Here is a 17,442-nt window from a genome sequence, read left to right as displayed (position 1 = left end):
TAAGATAACAGGTGTGACACCTTGGGTAGACTTGTTCTGTCTGTTGGGATGATTCTATCATTTCCCAAGGGAAGGAAGGTGTCAACTGCTTGTCTTGGAGGGACTAAGTGAGTACCTCTGATTTATAAGGCAAAACAATGTCCAAATCATGCCTATAGTCCAGATTTATGGGCTTACAAATAATTGGTTTAAAACACATATCTAGGTAGTTACTATATTTTCTTTCCCCAGCTTACTCAGGTCTGCTTGGGGGCCAGAGTTGCTTTCCCTATAGAACAGTTTTGTGATTAAGTAACATTAAGTTCTCAGCAGAAATATGTTAAGCTTCATACTGCACTGGGCTGAAAGGGGGGAGGGTGTGTTTATCATGTCAAGTTGAGTTGACTTCAGAGGAAGGCAAGTAGGAGGAGATGGTGGGGAAACAGGACAGTAAACGAATTTACATTCACCACCCTCCTATTGCATATTAGGGTGTGATACAGCACCAGGTGGCTTTGTAACATCATCTCCATAATTGGCTAATCAAGTGCCTTATTTTGCAAAGTTCAAGTAACATGAATGCTGTTCTCCTCTGAAGTAAGTACTAACTGCACTTACAAGAGTAATTATCTTTAAAGTAGGTCCTTGAGAAGTATACAGAAGGATCATACTGTCAGTGCTGGGAATTAGTCTTGGGAATTGTTGCCACTCAGTTGTTGCCACCTGACTTCTGGATCAAACTTGCCTCATCCCTGGCATGCTGTCACATTTAGGTGGTTGCCATTTCATGTTGGTATTTTTCTTCCCTGATATTTTCTGCACGTAGGTATCCAGCATGAATAAATAAGTGTTATAAAAGATGAGGGCCCCTGTTTTCCACACAGACAGGGTAGTACTATATGAGCTTGAACTGCATGGCAGGTTGAATTGAATTGCATGGTAAGGACATAGCAGGGCTTTCAAAGCCCAGCCATCAAAATAATGTGCTGTAGGGGGTATTTAGAGAGGCTCGTTTGAGTAACTTCAGCCAGCATCAGGATTTAGGAGCATTTAGTCTTAACCTCAGCTGAATCATATTTGCAATAAATATAGAGTATTTTGTGATTAACCCATTTAGTTTCCAGTCATGTTTCAGCTGCATTGCTAGTCAAATTGTTAGTATTTGGCATGCTGGGGGTGTGCTGTCGCAAGGTGCACGCGCGCTGTTTAGAAAAAGAGAATTAAGCTAGCTAAGGAATGGATAAAATAATTCTTTGACAGCTGTTGAATTCTTAGTGTCTCTACTACAACAATATTGATATGCTGGGAGCACCAGCTAAATGGCTTAAATTAAATGGCTGGGTGGGTTGTCTGTTCTGTTTATGTTCCGTACCCTGATGCGTGTCCGTAATGCCCGTGTGCAGTGAGTCTGGCAAACCTGCTGCCCTGGCACGGGGGCTCTGACTGTCCCTGACTCAGCCCTGCTGAGCTCTGGGGTAAAGAGAGGAACCCAGGGCACACAGGTTGTGGGGGGGAAAGTGATTTTTTCACTTTCCCTTCCCACCTCTTTGTGCTTTGGCAGTCCCCTGCACTGTAACCCTGCCTCACGCTTAGAAACACTGGGTTTGTGTCCACGCAAGCAGATCTGGCTGTGGGTGTTTCTCTCCAATACACAACTCTACCTTCCATATGTCTTGTAAAAACCTGAGCTGGAATCCTCTGGCAAGGTGTTTGCTTAACACTGTGGGCCTAAACAGAAACTTCACTGGCACTGTTTGCCGTCTTTATATAAAATTGCCTTACTGCTCATAAAATTGTGGTTTGTTGAATAAGTTAATTCAGTTTCTCATATTATATTACCATGCAGTGGACAGTTAAAATACACTGGAGTATGAGCACGTACTAACAATAGCTGAAAACTGAATGTTACTCATTTGCAGAAGAGTGTGGTCCTAATGCAGGTATTATAGAAACTTAGTTCATTCCTTCTTAGTTACAGAACCCTCTAGCTTAGGAACCTTAACTCATGCTTATGCCCTTCTGTGGAAGTTTTGGGCCACTCCTCAAAGTTGTAGGCTCATTTATTTGTTATTTCATCAATTTTAGTGAACAGTTTGCTTAACTTCATATGCAACCTATTTTATTTATGCCTGTAAAACTTATTTTGAGTTGATCTACAGTTTGGTTTTGGTGGATTTTTGCATGCATGAATAATTATTTACAGCATCCTTTATGGATTTTTGCAACTAAGCCAGTTTCTTATCTGTTTATATCAAATCCTTCAAAGACCATGTCTGAAGTCAACACAAAAATAGGTCCTGGTTAAAGGTAACTGTGTTTGCAGTTATCAGCAATTAAATTTTAAAAACAGACTAGTTAGTTTGCCTTTGAGAATGCAAGTGGTTTTGCCTTTAGGAAGTTGTTTTGGAAGGCTGTGCCAGCTCTATACCTCCCCTAGGCTTGCTCATACTAGTGTTCTCTGGCAAAGCAATTTAAAAAATGTCTTGGGCAGGATTTTCATAAATCTATTCAGCCCAATCAGAAGCTTCAGTTAACAGAGCAATGTATAAATAGTGCGGGGAGTCAAGTGACCATCAGCTGGTCTGAATGGGTTTGACCACTACAGTCACAGGGTCTGAGGTATGCAGGAGCTTGGGATCACTGAAAACATGCTTTGCTGCAGAGATACCCTGGCTCTGGCGTAATTGAATAACTGCAGTGGAATTCATGTGTGTGGGAATGTGTTTTAATTGGACACCTGTATTTAATGTTGGTTTCACCTTCTGTATCATTACTGTGGGCTTTTAAAAAAGGAAAAGTTACTGCCTTGATTAACTTTCCCATTTCATTAAGCTGTGTGCATTGCAATGCATAGCTGAACTCCACAATTATGCATTTCCTTTATAAACTGTGTGCCTACTCGCTTGAAACAATGCACTGATCTGTTTTACTGAATTCAGAACTTAAGACATAATGGCTCTTTGCCTAAGTTCATATTAGGTAATTAGAAGTTCTTGGCATGCTTGGTAAATGCTGAAATTCCATTGTATTGTGCATTAAGCATGGAGAAATATTTCTTCAACTGCAGTGCCAGTGCACTAAATTATGTGTTTTGGCCGTCCTGGGTGATGGCTTTATTAAATCTCAGTGAAACTGTCAGCTCTGAACTTTCAGATATGCTGGCTTGCTTTTGTTTAGGAAGTTACTGAAGCCAACATGCAGGTAATGACTTTTTTTTTTTTTTTTTAAGCACCCAGCTTCCTCGCTTATAAGTATCACAATATGGATTCTAAACAAACTAGTAAAATGACACCTGTTTGTGTTCACTTCACTTGGCATCCGTGGCAGTGCTGCCCAGGACAAAAAAATTAACCAAATTCTGTGATTTCATGGGAAGAACTATTTTTGAAACCCAAGTAATTGGTATTTCCCTTCCTCCTTCCTGACCTACCTTGGTATTCATACTGAATAACTTTCTCCCACTTTCATTACAGATTTTAATGCTTGTCAGTGCCATCCCTGTCCTTAGAATGTGTTAGCCCATGATGTGACTCTCACAGCAGAGCTGCTTGAGAACCTATTTGTTCCCTTTCCTGTCATTTCAACAGCTAGACCTTTGATTTTAAAAGTTAATTGCTTTATTCAAACCAGAAAAAGTATGGTGACTTATGTATCTGTTAAGCTTCTTGCCTTGACTGATGTACTTAAAGAGCATTCAATCATATTAAACATATCTTGATTCAGCAAGTGAAGGTACAAGTCAGTTAGGAGGTGATTCACAAGTGTTCTAGTCACCTGCCATTTGTATTTGATACACAGCACCCATCCAGTGGGTTTGTTTTTTAATTTTTATGTGATATAATGATGGGCTCAGTTGCCTCTTGCCTTTTTGGCAATAAACCTTTGTATTAGTACGGTTAACCAGTGCCAAAAGTTTTGCCTGTTGGTTTTATAGATGACAGGTGGTGGCTTTTTCTCAGTAAATTGGTATTTCTTGCTTTCATGAAGGTGAGACTCCTCTCTGCTCAAATATCAAACTCAGGCACTGCTCAGTGGAGTCTGAACATCCATGGCCCAGGATTATCGTACAGCTTGAGGCTTCAGGTTACTTACATGTGTAGAGCTCCTGCATCTGAGGTGTTCACAAACTTCCCTTTCCCTTCCTGCAAGAGCTCTGAATTTGAAGTGACCCAACCCTTTGTCATCTGGGGGGTTGGACCTTTTCCTCTTGTTTCCTGGTTTGGGCTGGGATGGAATTGGATGCACATTCACACCCTGCAGCTCAGTGGTCTGGGAGTAGTTCAGAAGTCTGGGGATTGTTACAAAATGTTGCTCAGCAACTGCCCCTGAGCATCACCTGCCCTAAACAGAGAGCAATGTCTGGTCCAAGGCTCTGCTCATCTCCTCACCTCACTTGCTCCTCTTATAGTTGCGAGGGATCTGGCTAAAACTCGCAAATAATGTTATAGTTCGTAGTGTAATAGATCAAATGTGTTTTCATTAAAATAAAAAATACTAATTTAAAAATAACACTTGTACCTCCAAGGTCTTGTAAAGCTGCTGTCTGAGTCTCTTGGCCTCTCCTTGAAGATGCAGTGGCTGTGCTTCCTCTGGCTTATCCCAGAACCAGTTTAACTGAGGACCAGAGGGGACATGTTTCCTCTGAGTGGCCACAGCCAGAAGTGCCTGTGGTGGATAAGCTCTGTCTCTCTTTCTGGGATGACCCTCGCCTCCTGCACACTGCTAGGTCCTGGCTGAGAGGGAACCTGGGAGGGTTGCTTGCTCTGAGGTTGGGAATGGCTTATCCCTAGGCTGGAGCAGGGTGGCAATACTGGTTATGTTGGCTTGTCTTGAGGAGGACTGAAGCCAGAGAAGGGTGAAATTATTGCTTCCAAAAGGAGGGAGAAGTGGACAGGTTGCAGTAAATGAATTGTCCAAATCACTGAGGGGAGAGCTCCCAGAGAGAAATGTCCATATTTGATTCCCAGCTTCAGTATCACTGTTCTTGTGCCTCAGAGTTATGTCCCTGTTCCTGGCAGACACCTCTCAGTTGTGCAAGTTCTAGAGGTTAGCATAGGTACTGTATAGGGATTAAATACTGTTGATTCATGTTTAATAAATGCTATTTGGGAAACTGTACTGTGGAAAAGTTCAGCAGGGCATGCATGCTTGTGTTACAATGGGAGCATAACAGCTACCACTCTTTTCCAGAAGTGTTTGACAGCAAGCTGTTCTGGTTATTTCCTTTCCAATAGACCAGTCTTGAATCACTTATGGTATTACTATAATCTGATCAAACATTGATGGTAAAAGTACTCTAAAAAAATTATGTAAAAATACATAAAAAATGTTCTTAGTTACGGTTCTGTGTTAAAAAAAAAATACCTTCATTAAAGTTGAAAGTCTTGCCAGTTCCCAGATAAATATTTAATTTAAACAAATACTTGAAATACTTAATGAGTATTCTAACTTGATGGGCATTTTTTGTTTGTTTTTACCAATACTGATTTATTTCTTGCAATGTAAAATTTTAACACTCATAGACTTCAAGGAGTTACCCGGAGTACATTTCAGCCACCACTGGAAGACCAAGCTAGACATGTATCCACTGGGATTTTTCTCAGATGTGCTGCACTATGCTGCAGCAGTTCCTGAGCTGGTAGAGAGGAGCTGGAATTCCTTCATTTGACAACAGAGATGAAAGAATTTCAAATCACCATGAATGGGAGTTCTTATGTGAAGACTTGAAATGCTGTACTGATTTCTAATAGGAGTGAACTCTAAGCATCTTCTGTCCTCTCTGCTAAATCATGTAGGACTTGTATCTCTTTTTCTCACTGCAACATGGGATATATTTCCCCATTTTAGGTTTACCTCTGTGCCTGTAAGTTTACTTTTATTTACTGAATGCCCTTTCTTACAGACAAAAGAACAGCCTGGTTTTGTATAATTCATGGCTTTTTTTTTTCCCCCGTGGCTTTTTGTACAATATTGTTGGAGGATTAAGGAGAAACTTAAGGTGACTTTGGTTCTGCTATTATTCTGCTTCACATTTTTGAGTGGTTCATACTGTTTGCTTTTTGGGGGCAGGTGTTTACTAACACATGGGGATGAAACAGGTTATTTCAGAATAAATATGTAGGAACACTGAGTGCTTGTTAATTATAAAAGCTAATGATTGCATACCTGAGGTGACTGTTCTGGCAACACGCTTCTCTGTTTACTGTCTATGAGAAATCTGTGTAATACCAACTGTGGAAAATTCTTTCTTTACAAAGGCTCATCTACAGAACTCTTTCATATACTGATTTTTTTTTTTCTTTCCTGATTGTTTCTGCAGGTCGTGTTGGATTAACGCTGTGGATCGGTCAACCCAGAACCTGTAGTTGCCCATCAGTCGCTCAGTAGTCAGTGTAGATTCTGTCTTTACTAATCAGCAGCTACATCTGGCTACTGGGTCTCTGATGACATCTCATATCTTCTGTCTAGACTTTTTGTTGGATTTGTGTCTTCCCTCCTGGGTGCAGAACAAGTTTACAGTGCGAACAAGTTAATGTCTGAGGTGTGGCCCCCAAATAAAAGAATGGATATCTGTTGGATCTACTTCACGGTGGGAATCAGATTAAATACCTGGATGTTGTGTGTTGGAAAGCAAGTCTTTTTTTCTGTAGCCTAGTATTGGGGTTTGGAGCAGTCAAAACTAGGAGAATATTTGCAAATTTGAGCAAAGAAGATGGTTGGACTTCGCTTTTTTCAATGAAGAGTCTTTAAATCTCTCCTGCAAAGGAAAGGTATTGAAACACCTTGGCTGACCTCATGGCCACTGTGAACTGTGATGTACACAGCTGGTTTTTATCAGTTGTATGTGAAGACTGTCCAGGTTTGGGGCATGAACCTGGCACACAATGTAGATTTCTGTGTTTGTTAAGCAACAGCTACATTGTCTGCTGGGTTTCCAGCTGCCTGGAAATACGAAGTGGAGGATTATCTACACTTTTTTTTTTCCACCAAGTTACTTTCCTTAAGTCTCTGAGGAAGACAATGCAGTTGATGTCCAGTTGCTGCCTCCCCCTCTGTTCTCACACAAGGGATCCAGCTGGTGTCAACTAGAACTTGGAGATAGTGTAGATCTGAAATTAGTGAAGTAAGTAAAGCTTCAAGGGATTGAAGTGTTCAGGCACCTGAGCATGTCTAGATTTCAGGCAGAAGCTAATGCCTGCTGCCTGTGTAACCATTAGTTTGCCTTTGTAATGGGGCTTCAGATGGAAAACTATATATGTGTGTGCTGTATAGTTATGGAATTCTTTTTGGAGAAGGGAGTAATGGGGAGCTATTTATAGGTCTGACTTTTTATTTTTTTTAAAGGGTGCTGTGTATAGCATGACTTATATACAGACAGTGCCTAGAAATAATTAGGGAGGAATAAGATAATGTCTTGAGTGCTGATACCAGCTGGGTCTCTTGTTTGTTCAGTGGCACCAAGTGCTTTGCTTGTGCTCCATATCCAGCCACACAGCAGTGACAAAAAGGGCAGTTTCAGTTTGAGAACATTAGGCCTGGAATAGCAGGGGACTGCTGTCCTTTCAGACCTGCTCTGCAGTCACAGTAGTAAATGGGGAAGCTCGTACAGCACATGTCTGTACTGTTAACCCCTCACTGGAGAGCTCCATGGCATTGGCACTTTCACCGTGGAAATCAGGAGAGTCATGACGAGAGTGAAGGAACGTGTGATTTGGCAAAGCTTGTGTGTCTGTTGGACTATACATGGGTGGTTTTAGATCAGCAGGCTTCCAGAACTCTTTTCTGAAAGGGCAATATTCAGGAGGTAGGAGGGCTCCTAAGTGATGCTGCTGTTAAAAACTGTGTATTTTGTTAAAACAAATAAAACTTCTCGTGCAAAGAAATGTGTGTCTTTTCTTGTTTATTACATCAAACTAGGTTTGCACCAAGTCTTTTAGGACCCAGGGACTATAAAGCTGTTCATTGTTTGTTACAATGTCTGGTGTAGACGGCCCCTCAATACTTGCGTCAGCCTGACTGTGCTCAAAAAAATACACATTCACTTAATGCGTTTCTGCATTAAGTAAAAACGTACAGACAATTGCTTACAGCCAATAGTTGGCACAAATAATCATTCCCCATTGAAATAACTGGATTGTCTAGATAGCTTTGAAAGCTGCTTGTTGAGGCTGAACAAGCATTTATCCTTTGCTTTATGTTGTTTTCCTCAGTGACAGTCTGTTGGTATCTACATCTCTGACTTTGCAAAACTGGTAATGACTTTGATATAGCTGAGTCTTTTTCTTAAATTAACTGGCACTTGCTCAGTGCTGTTACTGATGTTTCATTCCATATAGCCTCCTGGGTCTTGACCAACATATGCACAATGTTCCTAAAAATGGTAATACATTACTCTCTGCAATGTTTTTGTGGCTCATTTAGCTTCAACAGTATTAAAATATCAGCAGTTTTTACAGCATTGCTTTGTTCCTCTGTTTATAGTTGTTCAACTCGACTCTTAAGGACTGAGGTCAGAATAAGGTATGTCAGTCCCAATTGTGTATATGGCAAACACCATAAAGCAATTGAAAAACAGATCAACCTAATGTTTAGCATCAAGCTAAACTCCTATTCAGTTTCACTTCCCCACTGTGTTTCAGTTAAACTTACGATGTTGAAATCCCCTTTGTGGGCAGGTACTTCTGGTTCCTCTTATTTTTCTGTCATGCTACTTGCTTTTGTATACTGACACCTTTGAAAAAAAAAAAAGGGGGGGGGGAGAACCCACACACACTTTCCTCTGTTACCTTACTCTGAGATTCTTGCTTTATTTGCAGTGTCTAGCATAGCTAGTGGAGGCATGTAAAAGTGGTTACTTCTCCTACTGTGATATTTATTTTTTTTTAGTTCTTTGTTCCTTCTCTTCTGTATGGATTTTCGTGAAACTGGCATAAATGTATGACTATTTCTTCCTCTTCCCTGCTGAGGGTGCCTTTACTACTCCTGATTAGAGTGCTGCTAACAGCAGCCTGAAGTTCTCCTTCAGCTTCAATGGAAGAAACTGGATCCTGTGACGTAACATTTTCCACGTGTTCAACCTTAAGTGAGGCTCTTAGAGTTTACTTTTGTGTGTGTGTTTTCACTCCCAGCAGTAACCACGACCATACTTTCACAGTGCTTCTATAATGTGATGTTCACAAGTGTAAGAACTGACTAAGGTGCGTGCTGTTTCTCAGAAAGGAAAGTGAGAACAAGGTTCTTGCCTGGCCAGAGCTGACCCTCATTACAGCACCCTCTGCTTGCTGTAAGGGTAGTGAGACACTGCAGCAGGTTGCTCAGGGAAGCTGTGGATGCCCCATCCCTAAAAGTGTTCAGGTTGGATGGGGCTCTGAGCAAACTGGTCTAGTGGAAGGTGTCCCTGCCCATGACAGGGGGTTGGAACTGGATAATCTTTAAGGTCCCTTCCACCCCAAACCATTCTGTTTAAGGCAGTGAATGGTGACAACACAATTGCTGAAAATCTCAGCAATATCCTTTCTCCAAAACACAGATCTTGAAGTTTGGCATTCAGACTTGATTCCTCCTGCAATGCCCCCTCTTTCCTGCTCAAGTAAATAATGAGGAATAAGATAGTAGTGGCAATTGAAACTGTTTGGCTTGGTAGATTGAAGAGGATCACAGCACTTTCCTAACTTTGTGTTTTCAGTTGCATCTCAGTTTATGTAATATCTTCCCACACTGGTATTTCTTTCCATCCCATGACTTGCTTTTAGAATTGACTTGAATATCTATTTAAATCTTAATAGCAGGAAGAACAATATTTTTACTTTCTGGCTCCAGATAACTACTGGGAAAGCCTCACTGCCTACTGTTTCTCTGTTCTGTGACAAATACTTCTGTAGACTCTAGGCTTTATTTTTTTGGCTATGTTTATTCTTTCTATGCAAATCAAGATTGAAACAACTGAAAGGATACATTTAGCCTGACCTTGATGTACTTGCAGCATGTTCTGCCATATCAGTACATGGTAGTGACAAATATATTATGCAAGTTTCTTAAAAAAAAACCCAAACAACCCTGCAGTCATTAAGTTTCTGACATGGCAGTAACTGATATAAAACCTAAGGCACCAAAAATCAAACCCATGCCTTTTGTAGAAGAGAATAATGAGTGGGTTGCTTTAATTGCCCAAAAGTGTGAACAGCCATTCCTAATGGGAGAGCTCCATCCATTGGATAGGTGGCTTGTAATTAAACTATGGAAACCTGTAATTTGGACTTCTTTTGCTGTCCTGAACAACTGAGCAGATTCTGTGTCCTGTGAGAAAATGCTTTTGGGGACTGTTTGGTCAATGAGGGCTGGTTTCCCAGCTCCACTCAGCACCAAGGAATTCCCTGTGGAGTTACCTATGGAAAGTCAGGGCCAAACGAAGGTGTTGAGGGTTTTAGAGCAGCCTTTTGGAGACCTTCCACCACGCACATTTTCTTTCCCTCAGTGTGAGCAAGCATTTTCCAGAGGCATAAACACACCTGGGACTCCTCACCAGAAGTACCCTCTTCACAGTGTACTTTGGTGTCTGACTTGAATGATGTTGGTGTGCTCGTGCATTTTTACTCTGTAAATATCCCCCTGAGTTAACAGTGAAAACTGGTCTCCCAAAGTGAAGTTTTCAGGCAAGATGAACAGTCCTGGGTCCTCTATGGGGTCTCTCTGGGCCGTTCCCATAGGGTCGTAGCAAAAATCCTGTAGCATTAAGTGCTTATATGCAGTGCCACAGCTTGTGTAGAGCCTGTCTGCAGTGGGACTGTTTGTACTGTGATGTGTTGGTTTGTACAAATAAACTGAAAAACGAGACCTTGGTTGTGGGTGTTTGCAAAACAAAGCTCCGCTGAAGAGGTGTTGAGCTTAAGTGGTCCTTGGCATTGAAGAGCCCTGCAGTTCCTGAATCTGTCCTGTCTGTGGCTAGCCAGCTGCTCATAAAAGCAGTTTACCAAATGGTAGAAAGCCTTGAGAATCCAGTTTAATACTGACATTTTTCTCCTGCTGTGTGCCTTTACAGTTTCTAGTGGTAGCTCAAAGAAAATGCTGAATTGTTTTGGGAGACAAGAGGACCTCTCTAAGGCAGTGGCTTGGTTATGACTGGCTGTCTCTGTATAAAGCAGTGAGTTTTAGTCTGAAGGATCTGAAGAACAGTTGCTGTTCCTACACATTAACAAACTTTATCCTTTCAAGTTGGTAATTTTTCTATCTACTCTTAAAGTCTTGTTCTGTGGGTTGCTAAGTAACACCCGCACATATTTGATCTTCCATGTGCTCTGAATGCCAGTCTTTCATGCAAAACACCTTTCCAAAATTAGTGTCTGTCAAGCTCCTGAAAGGTAGTGGTGCTGTGATTCAAGTCAATCATGCTGCCTGCTGTAAGACTTAATTCTCCCATCTAAAGACACTTGCAGAATCACTAATATGGTGAATCTCCAATTCTTTTTAGCTACAAGAAAACAATATTTTCTGAAATACTTGCAAACTAGTTCCAGAAAGAGAATTGCAGGGGGAGCACTTACGTTATCACCATAAAGAACAAATTGATATTATATCTCTTTAAAGCTTGGTTTCATTTAGAGTGCAGAGTTCTGAAGGGACCTGGACTGAATCATTAGGTAGGTAGTTTTCCTGTGCCCCAAGGCTGGCTGACCCATACCTGACTGGGCATGTGCTGAGGAGTTTAGAGAGGGGCTGGCATCCTGAAGGTGTGAGGGAAGGGTTGATGAAAATTATAGGAAACTTTCCTTTTCCTTAAATCTGCTTTATCTTGTAGAAGGAATGATCTACTTTTTCCCTTCCCGCACCTTCACAAATTCAATATACTATTCCATTAGTCACATGTGCTGTAGCAGACACTTCGGGTATTTTTCTTCCTCTGTTTGCCTGTGTTTGTTCCCTGGTGGCTTTTATAGTCCAGGCAGGTGGGTTGAGACTGTTTTGGGAAGAATATCAACAGCAGAACAGGGCATCCTGTGTGCTGAGAGCAGGAGCTGCTCTTACTTTCCTTGTGTACCTTCTCTGTTTCATGGACTTCGCACTGCAGAGTGTCTTGTAGACTTACATGGAGCAATGAGATAACTGGATAATTGCAGTTATATGCAAAACATCCACATAAAAGACACTAAAATCACAACAGCACTGCCAAGAATACCTGAACTTTGTAACTGCAGCTACGAACAAGCCAAAAATGAATGAATGTAAAGGTAAACAAACCTGTCACTGCCTTTTGTCTGCTTTTGTAAGCCTAGGCAAGCGCTGCAAAGCGCAGTGGCACTGTTTGTCATGGTTACTGTAGAACTGACTCATAAGGTGTAGGACTGGGAATTGCAGCAACCCTTCTTAATGTCTCCTTCTACTTACAGAGAGATTAGCCAGCTAAAGGTGTGAGAGTAAGTCACACCTGTGGTTGAATGGACTATCTGGATGCTTTGCAGAAGGTTCTCTGTCCTTTCTTCCGCCCCCCCCTCTGAATTCCTCCTGGCTCTGACAGCCTCCCCTGTGGTGTGACTGCTGCTGACAGATGTTTAGCTGCTCTCAGCCATCAGTACAGTTTATGCTGGGTTGCTGCATCACACGGTTTGGGTGCTCTGTTGTACACAGTTCACTCGCTAAATAGGGCTGTCAGCTTTTAGGCTAAAGCACAGTAAGTTTTTAAACTAAACCAGTGTAGGCATGTAATCGCTCTTGTTTAACAGCCTGTGTCTTACCTGACACAGTAAGAGAGATACAGCTGAAGTCCTGGGATGGTGGCAGCAACATGGAAGTCACTGTAGCTTCCTGAGCAGTGACATATTATGCATGCAGTATATATCCCATTGGTGTCATCATCAGGCCCCTGAAACTTTTATGCAGTTCTCAAAGGCTAGTGGCTTTTTTCTTCACCTACAGTGAATAATGATAAAAAAAGGATTTGAGGTACTGGTTAGAATGTATTTCAGAAGCCAGATTTTCATGGAGGATTTTCACCTCAAGTGAACTTTATGGTAATTTAGAAAGACATGGATTTACGTGGTGGAATAGGCTGCCAAGCTCCTGGGTTTCTTTGTGTGTAATACTGTTACGAAAAACAAAACCCATCCAGTGGCCAAACTCCCTTCAGTTCTCCCCTAACAACAAGGACAGTGTGATTTAATGTGTTCTCTTGGATTCAAACTTCTGCTGTGTTGTGGGACCACAAAAGAAAGTTGCTGTCCAGAATACATGTTCTAAGTGTGTGGGATCTTCATCTGCCCTGTAACGTCCTTGTTTTGCAGTTGTGGAGTTGAGGCGTAGTGGAACTAAGAGCCAGCCTTTCTCCCCCCCCAAGTAAAAATCAGGTCTGAATGGAGGTCTCTCAAATGCTACATCTCCTGAGTAGCTTCTCAGCCCTGAAAGAATGAAGGTACTTCCACAAAATCTGCAGGGAATCCAAAGTCAGTTTGTTTGTCTATATTTAAGAGAAGTTGGAAGGCAGAGGAGTGGATTTGGGTTTTGGAGGGCTTTGAATGCTGATCAGAAGAGAGAGTTCTTGCCTTTACTGCCACAGCCTGTATAAATTCTAGTATAACCTAAGGAAGTGTGAGACCCAAATCTATTACCTGTGGATTGCTCTTACCCCCAGGTTTTAGACTGACTGGCAGCAGAGGGATGCATTCCGCTAATAAAATAACTTTGCTCTGCTGCAAAGAAATGGAAGTTCATACATCCAGAGAGTGATTTGGTGGTCAAAGCAGACGTGACTGAAATAGAGGGTGACTTGAGGTAGAAAACCTGCTCCTTAAGACTGCTAGGCAGGTTGATTAAAAAGCTATTGGATGCAGCAGCCCTAGGAGCAGGATTGTTGTAATGGTGTTTTGTTTCTCAAAGACCTTCTCCAAACTGCATTTTGTTTTCACCTCTGTTGAAGGACAAGGGGAACTTGGTCCTTGTGTTTGTTATCAGACAGGGCAATAGGACTGGAATCTTCCTCTCCTTCTGCTTCCTCATGGTCCTCTGAACTTTGCTACTTAACTCCCCACCTCAGAACAGCCAAAGTGGGAGTATAACTGCTCCCACTCCCAAATTTGGGAGGTACAAGAGACTAAACCTGAAAATTCATCAGATTTCTAGTCAGTTAAAAAACCTAAGTGAACAACCATACTAATTTTGTCCGATTCTTAAGCACCACAGAATCTCAGAAAAATGTGATATAAAGCTTTGACCTCAGCAGATAATGCTGCAGGTTGTTCTCAGACACAGCTGGCGCTTTGGCTGGCCATAAGTGGGACCCCAGGAACTCTAATTGGAGTTTAATAGGGTCTGCTGTGCAAAGGCAATCACCTCTATAGGTATTCATTATGTGTATTACTACCATAACAGGAATATAAACTCCCTTGGAAAGGGATTTAACCACAGAGACTTCCTTGAATGCTGTGTTGACATTCATTGTTTATCTGCTCAGACTAGTCATATTTGGAAACACTGTTCTATTCTGACATATGACTTTTCCCAGGAGCAGCAAGACTCACAACGAAGATTTCACAATAAAGAAAATCCTGTTCCTCTTTGTGGGAATGTTATAGTAAAGCCATGACAACTCATTTGGCACAAGATCGTTTTGTTTTCAGCAAGGATTCCCCCTTCCCCCCCCCCCCCCACCCCCTCCCCTTTTTCGATGTTTTTCCTTTTTTGGGGTTTTTTTTTTGTTTTTTTGTGCCCTTTTTTTTTTTTTTTTTTTTTTAAGGAGGGTGGGGGTGGATCATTTCACATTTAGCCTGCCAGCCATCAGCTTAGAAACCATGCAGTAGGAATGAAGAACCCAAGTCCAGGCTTGTGTGTTCCGGTGTCACCACCAGCAGTGGAGTTGCTCCTAATTTATGGCCACGTGAACAAGTTCAGCATCAGGCCCTTGGGATGTGCTCAGCTGGTAGGGAACTGGAGTTAAGGGGGTTATGGTGTGAAATATTGAGAGGTGACACAAACACACAGTCAACAGCCTAAATAGAAGGTAGGAATTCCAAACCTGCATGATGGAAAAGGATGAGGTATCTGCAGCAACTAGTGAGGCCAGTAAAGATGTAAACCAGTATTGTTCCCTGGTTCAGTGTTGATGCCATGTAAGTCCAGGGAATTTTTGGAAGTCACTGGTACTTCTGGAGGTTGCAATTCACATGTCTGATCTTGGGCTTTGGTTTAACTGTAGTGCTAAACCAAACATACCATTGAAGTGGAAATTATTTTTACCCTATTACAGCGGATCTTTTTCCGAAGCACGAAGCTAATTAACCAGATCACAGTAAGTTACACTGGGGATGACAGATCTAACAGCAGAAAAGTCACTAGGCTTTTTTGCAACCTTCCCTGGAGATAAAGTGGATATTTTGGGCAGAATAGCGCATATGGTGAAATCTGGTCCTCAGTGTGCTTCTTGGAAATCCTCTTCATGATCACAGCTTGCACCCACCTAAAATTCTTAAGTTATAAAGAGGGTGGCATTTTCCTGCTTCAGTGTTTACTGCCCCATCCAAATACTTGCATTTATGGATTTTGGAGCTGGAAGAAGCACAGGGTTCTACTTTCAAAGAAGAAAGGAGAAACAGGGAAGGTTTTCAAAGATGTGACTTTGTGAGGGTAGCAAATTAAAGCCCAGTGCAATTGCCAGGACTTCTGAAACATTTCTGGAAAAGCTGTAGGCCAGCCTTACTGCGAATATGTTTGCTGTGTGTTGCTGAAACTATAGTTCAGGTTATGTTGCTGTTACTATTCTAAACCCTAGGAAGTGGGTGTTTATAAGTGTAGTCAACATTCCCTCTGTGCAAAAAGCTGGCCTTAAAAGGGAGTTGTCCCAACAGCAAGAAGGATTATTTAAAGAAAAAGAAAAAGCTAATTTTTTACTGTTCAGAGAAGAAAAAAAAGAAGAGGAAGCAAAACCAGGGATGGAATATTAGAGTATTACCCACACACAATTTTTTTTCCTTTTCTTTCATGGCTTTTATCCAAAAGACATTTGGTACAGCCAGTGATCATTTGTGATGGAAAATGAGCGAAATGCCTTTTCTGCACATTTAATTAACTGGTTTTATTTAATTAGGAAAAATGACAGTAGCACATCAGCAGAAATGCATTGTCACTGGTAGAATTATAGTGTTCTACTGCTCGCAGTCACTAAAGTCAGGGACAGGTTCTTTGTGTTGTTTGGTCTTAATCTTATGTTTGTTCAGTACCTCCCTAACATTTTGCTACAGCATCAGAGAGACGTGGCAGTGAGTCTGCTCAGGGGATATCCACTCAACTTGACGCTCTGGGAGAAAGGGGCACTGGCTTTAGCCTGAGATGGAAGGCAGGAAGGAGGTGAGTATGGACAGTTGTAAAACATCAGGAGCCTACCAAGACAGCTGCCTCCAAGCAAGGTTCACTAAGTCGCAGTTTAACATAGGCATGGACTACGACACAGTCCATAACATAACAGGCACTCATAATCGACCTAAACCCTGCTTCAGACCTGGCTTTATTTAACACTATTAATCACATGATTGCCAGACATCTCCAGTTTCTGTGACATCTCCTTTTCTACTTTCAGGTCTGATGCTTTCTGTCTCTTTTAATCTTCCCTGCACAGGGATACTCTTAAGGCACTAACTTATTGTCGACAGAAAGCGAAGCTGCTGCTGGGATTTTCATGTTCATGACTGGAGTTTCTCTTTGCATCCCCAGCTGCCATTTATAGTAGGATGCTGGCACTTTCTGTCTGCTGCTTCTGGGTTTCTTGACAAATTGGGTGCTTTCAGAAAAATCAAGTGCAGTGCTCCAGTTGCGTGGGTGTAGACGTATTTATCCATCCAGCTGTCACTGATGCACGTGTGCTGTGGGACAGGGTGAAGCTGAGGAACATCTGCACAGGATAGCCAGCACTTACATCCTGTACAGTACATACCTTAAAATCCTGGCACCTGTAGTCCTCTCGATACGAGATCTTCTCTCAAGTGAAGCTTTTGAAGAAAAACATGCTTTGAGCCCTTGGGATTATAAAGCAGGAGCAAGCCTTTTTTTTTTTCTTTCTCAGACATGAAACGAAAAAAACCTTCAAACTGGAACAACTTATTTAAAAATGTATTGACAAACATGGGGAGGCAAAGAAACAAAACAAGACTTTTGCAAAGAGGGCTGCTGTCAGGCTGTTTGTACTGCACAGTGTGAAATGCATACAGGGCTCCTCGTGCCTGTGGTTGCAAATCAGCCCCTCATACCCCGCCTCCTGCCATTCCAAATTGTGTTTGCATCCAAACTGCTTGGGTTGTGTTCTTCCCCCCCCCCCCCAAAAAAGAGGAGAGCAATAGCAGTCTGTACTCACCAAGAAGGTTCTGCAGTGCCAGCTCCAGCACCATGCCAAGGCTTTCATGTCTCAGTGTTATTGTGGTCTCGTTGTGCTTTGGCTGCAGTTCACCAAGCAGGATGGTTCTAGCAGACAGGACAAAAACAAGGTGA

At 41.9% G+C, this 17,442-nt stretch overlaps 1 long non-coding RNA gene across 1 annotated transcript in view; it reads left to right on the top strand.

The window, feature by feature from the left end:
- LOC113970345 overlaps positions 1-6,356 on the top strand; it is a 79,002-nt gene extending 72,646 nt beyond the window's left edge. Inside the window, exon 4 of the long non-coding RNA XR_003535147.1 lies at positions 6,299-6,356. This is a non-coding gene — a long non-coding RNA (uncharacterized LOC113970345). The remainder of the gene's footprint in view (positions 1-6,298) is intronic.
- Positions 6,357-17,442: the final 11,086 nt, after the last annotated feature.

Source organism: Neopelma chrysocephalum, unplaced genomic scaffold, assembly GCF_003984885.1.
Source record: "Neopelma chrysocephalum unplaced genomic scaffold, ASM398488v2 Primary Assembly neopelma1_76, whole genome shotgun sequence".
Taxonomy (NCBI): Eukaryota; Metazoa; Chordata; class Aves; order Passeriformes; family Pipridae; genus Neopelma; species Neopelma chrysocephalum.
The sequence above is the reverse complement of the archived record's forward strand: the minus strand, read 5'-3'. Positions and strand labels throughout refer to the sequence as shown.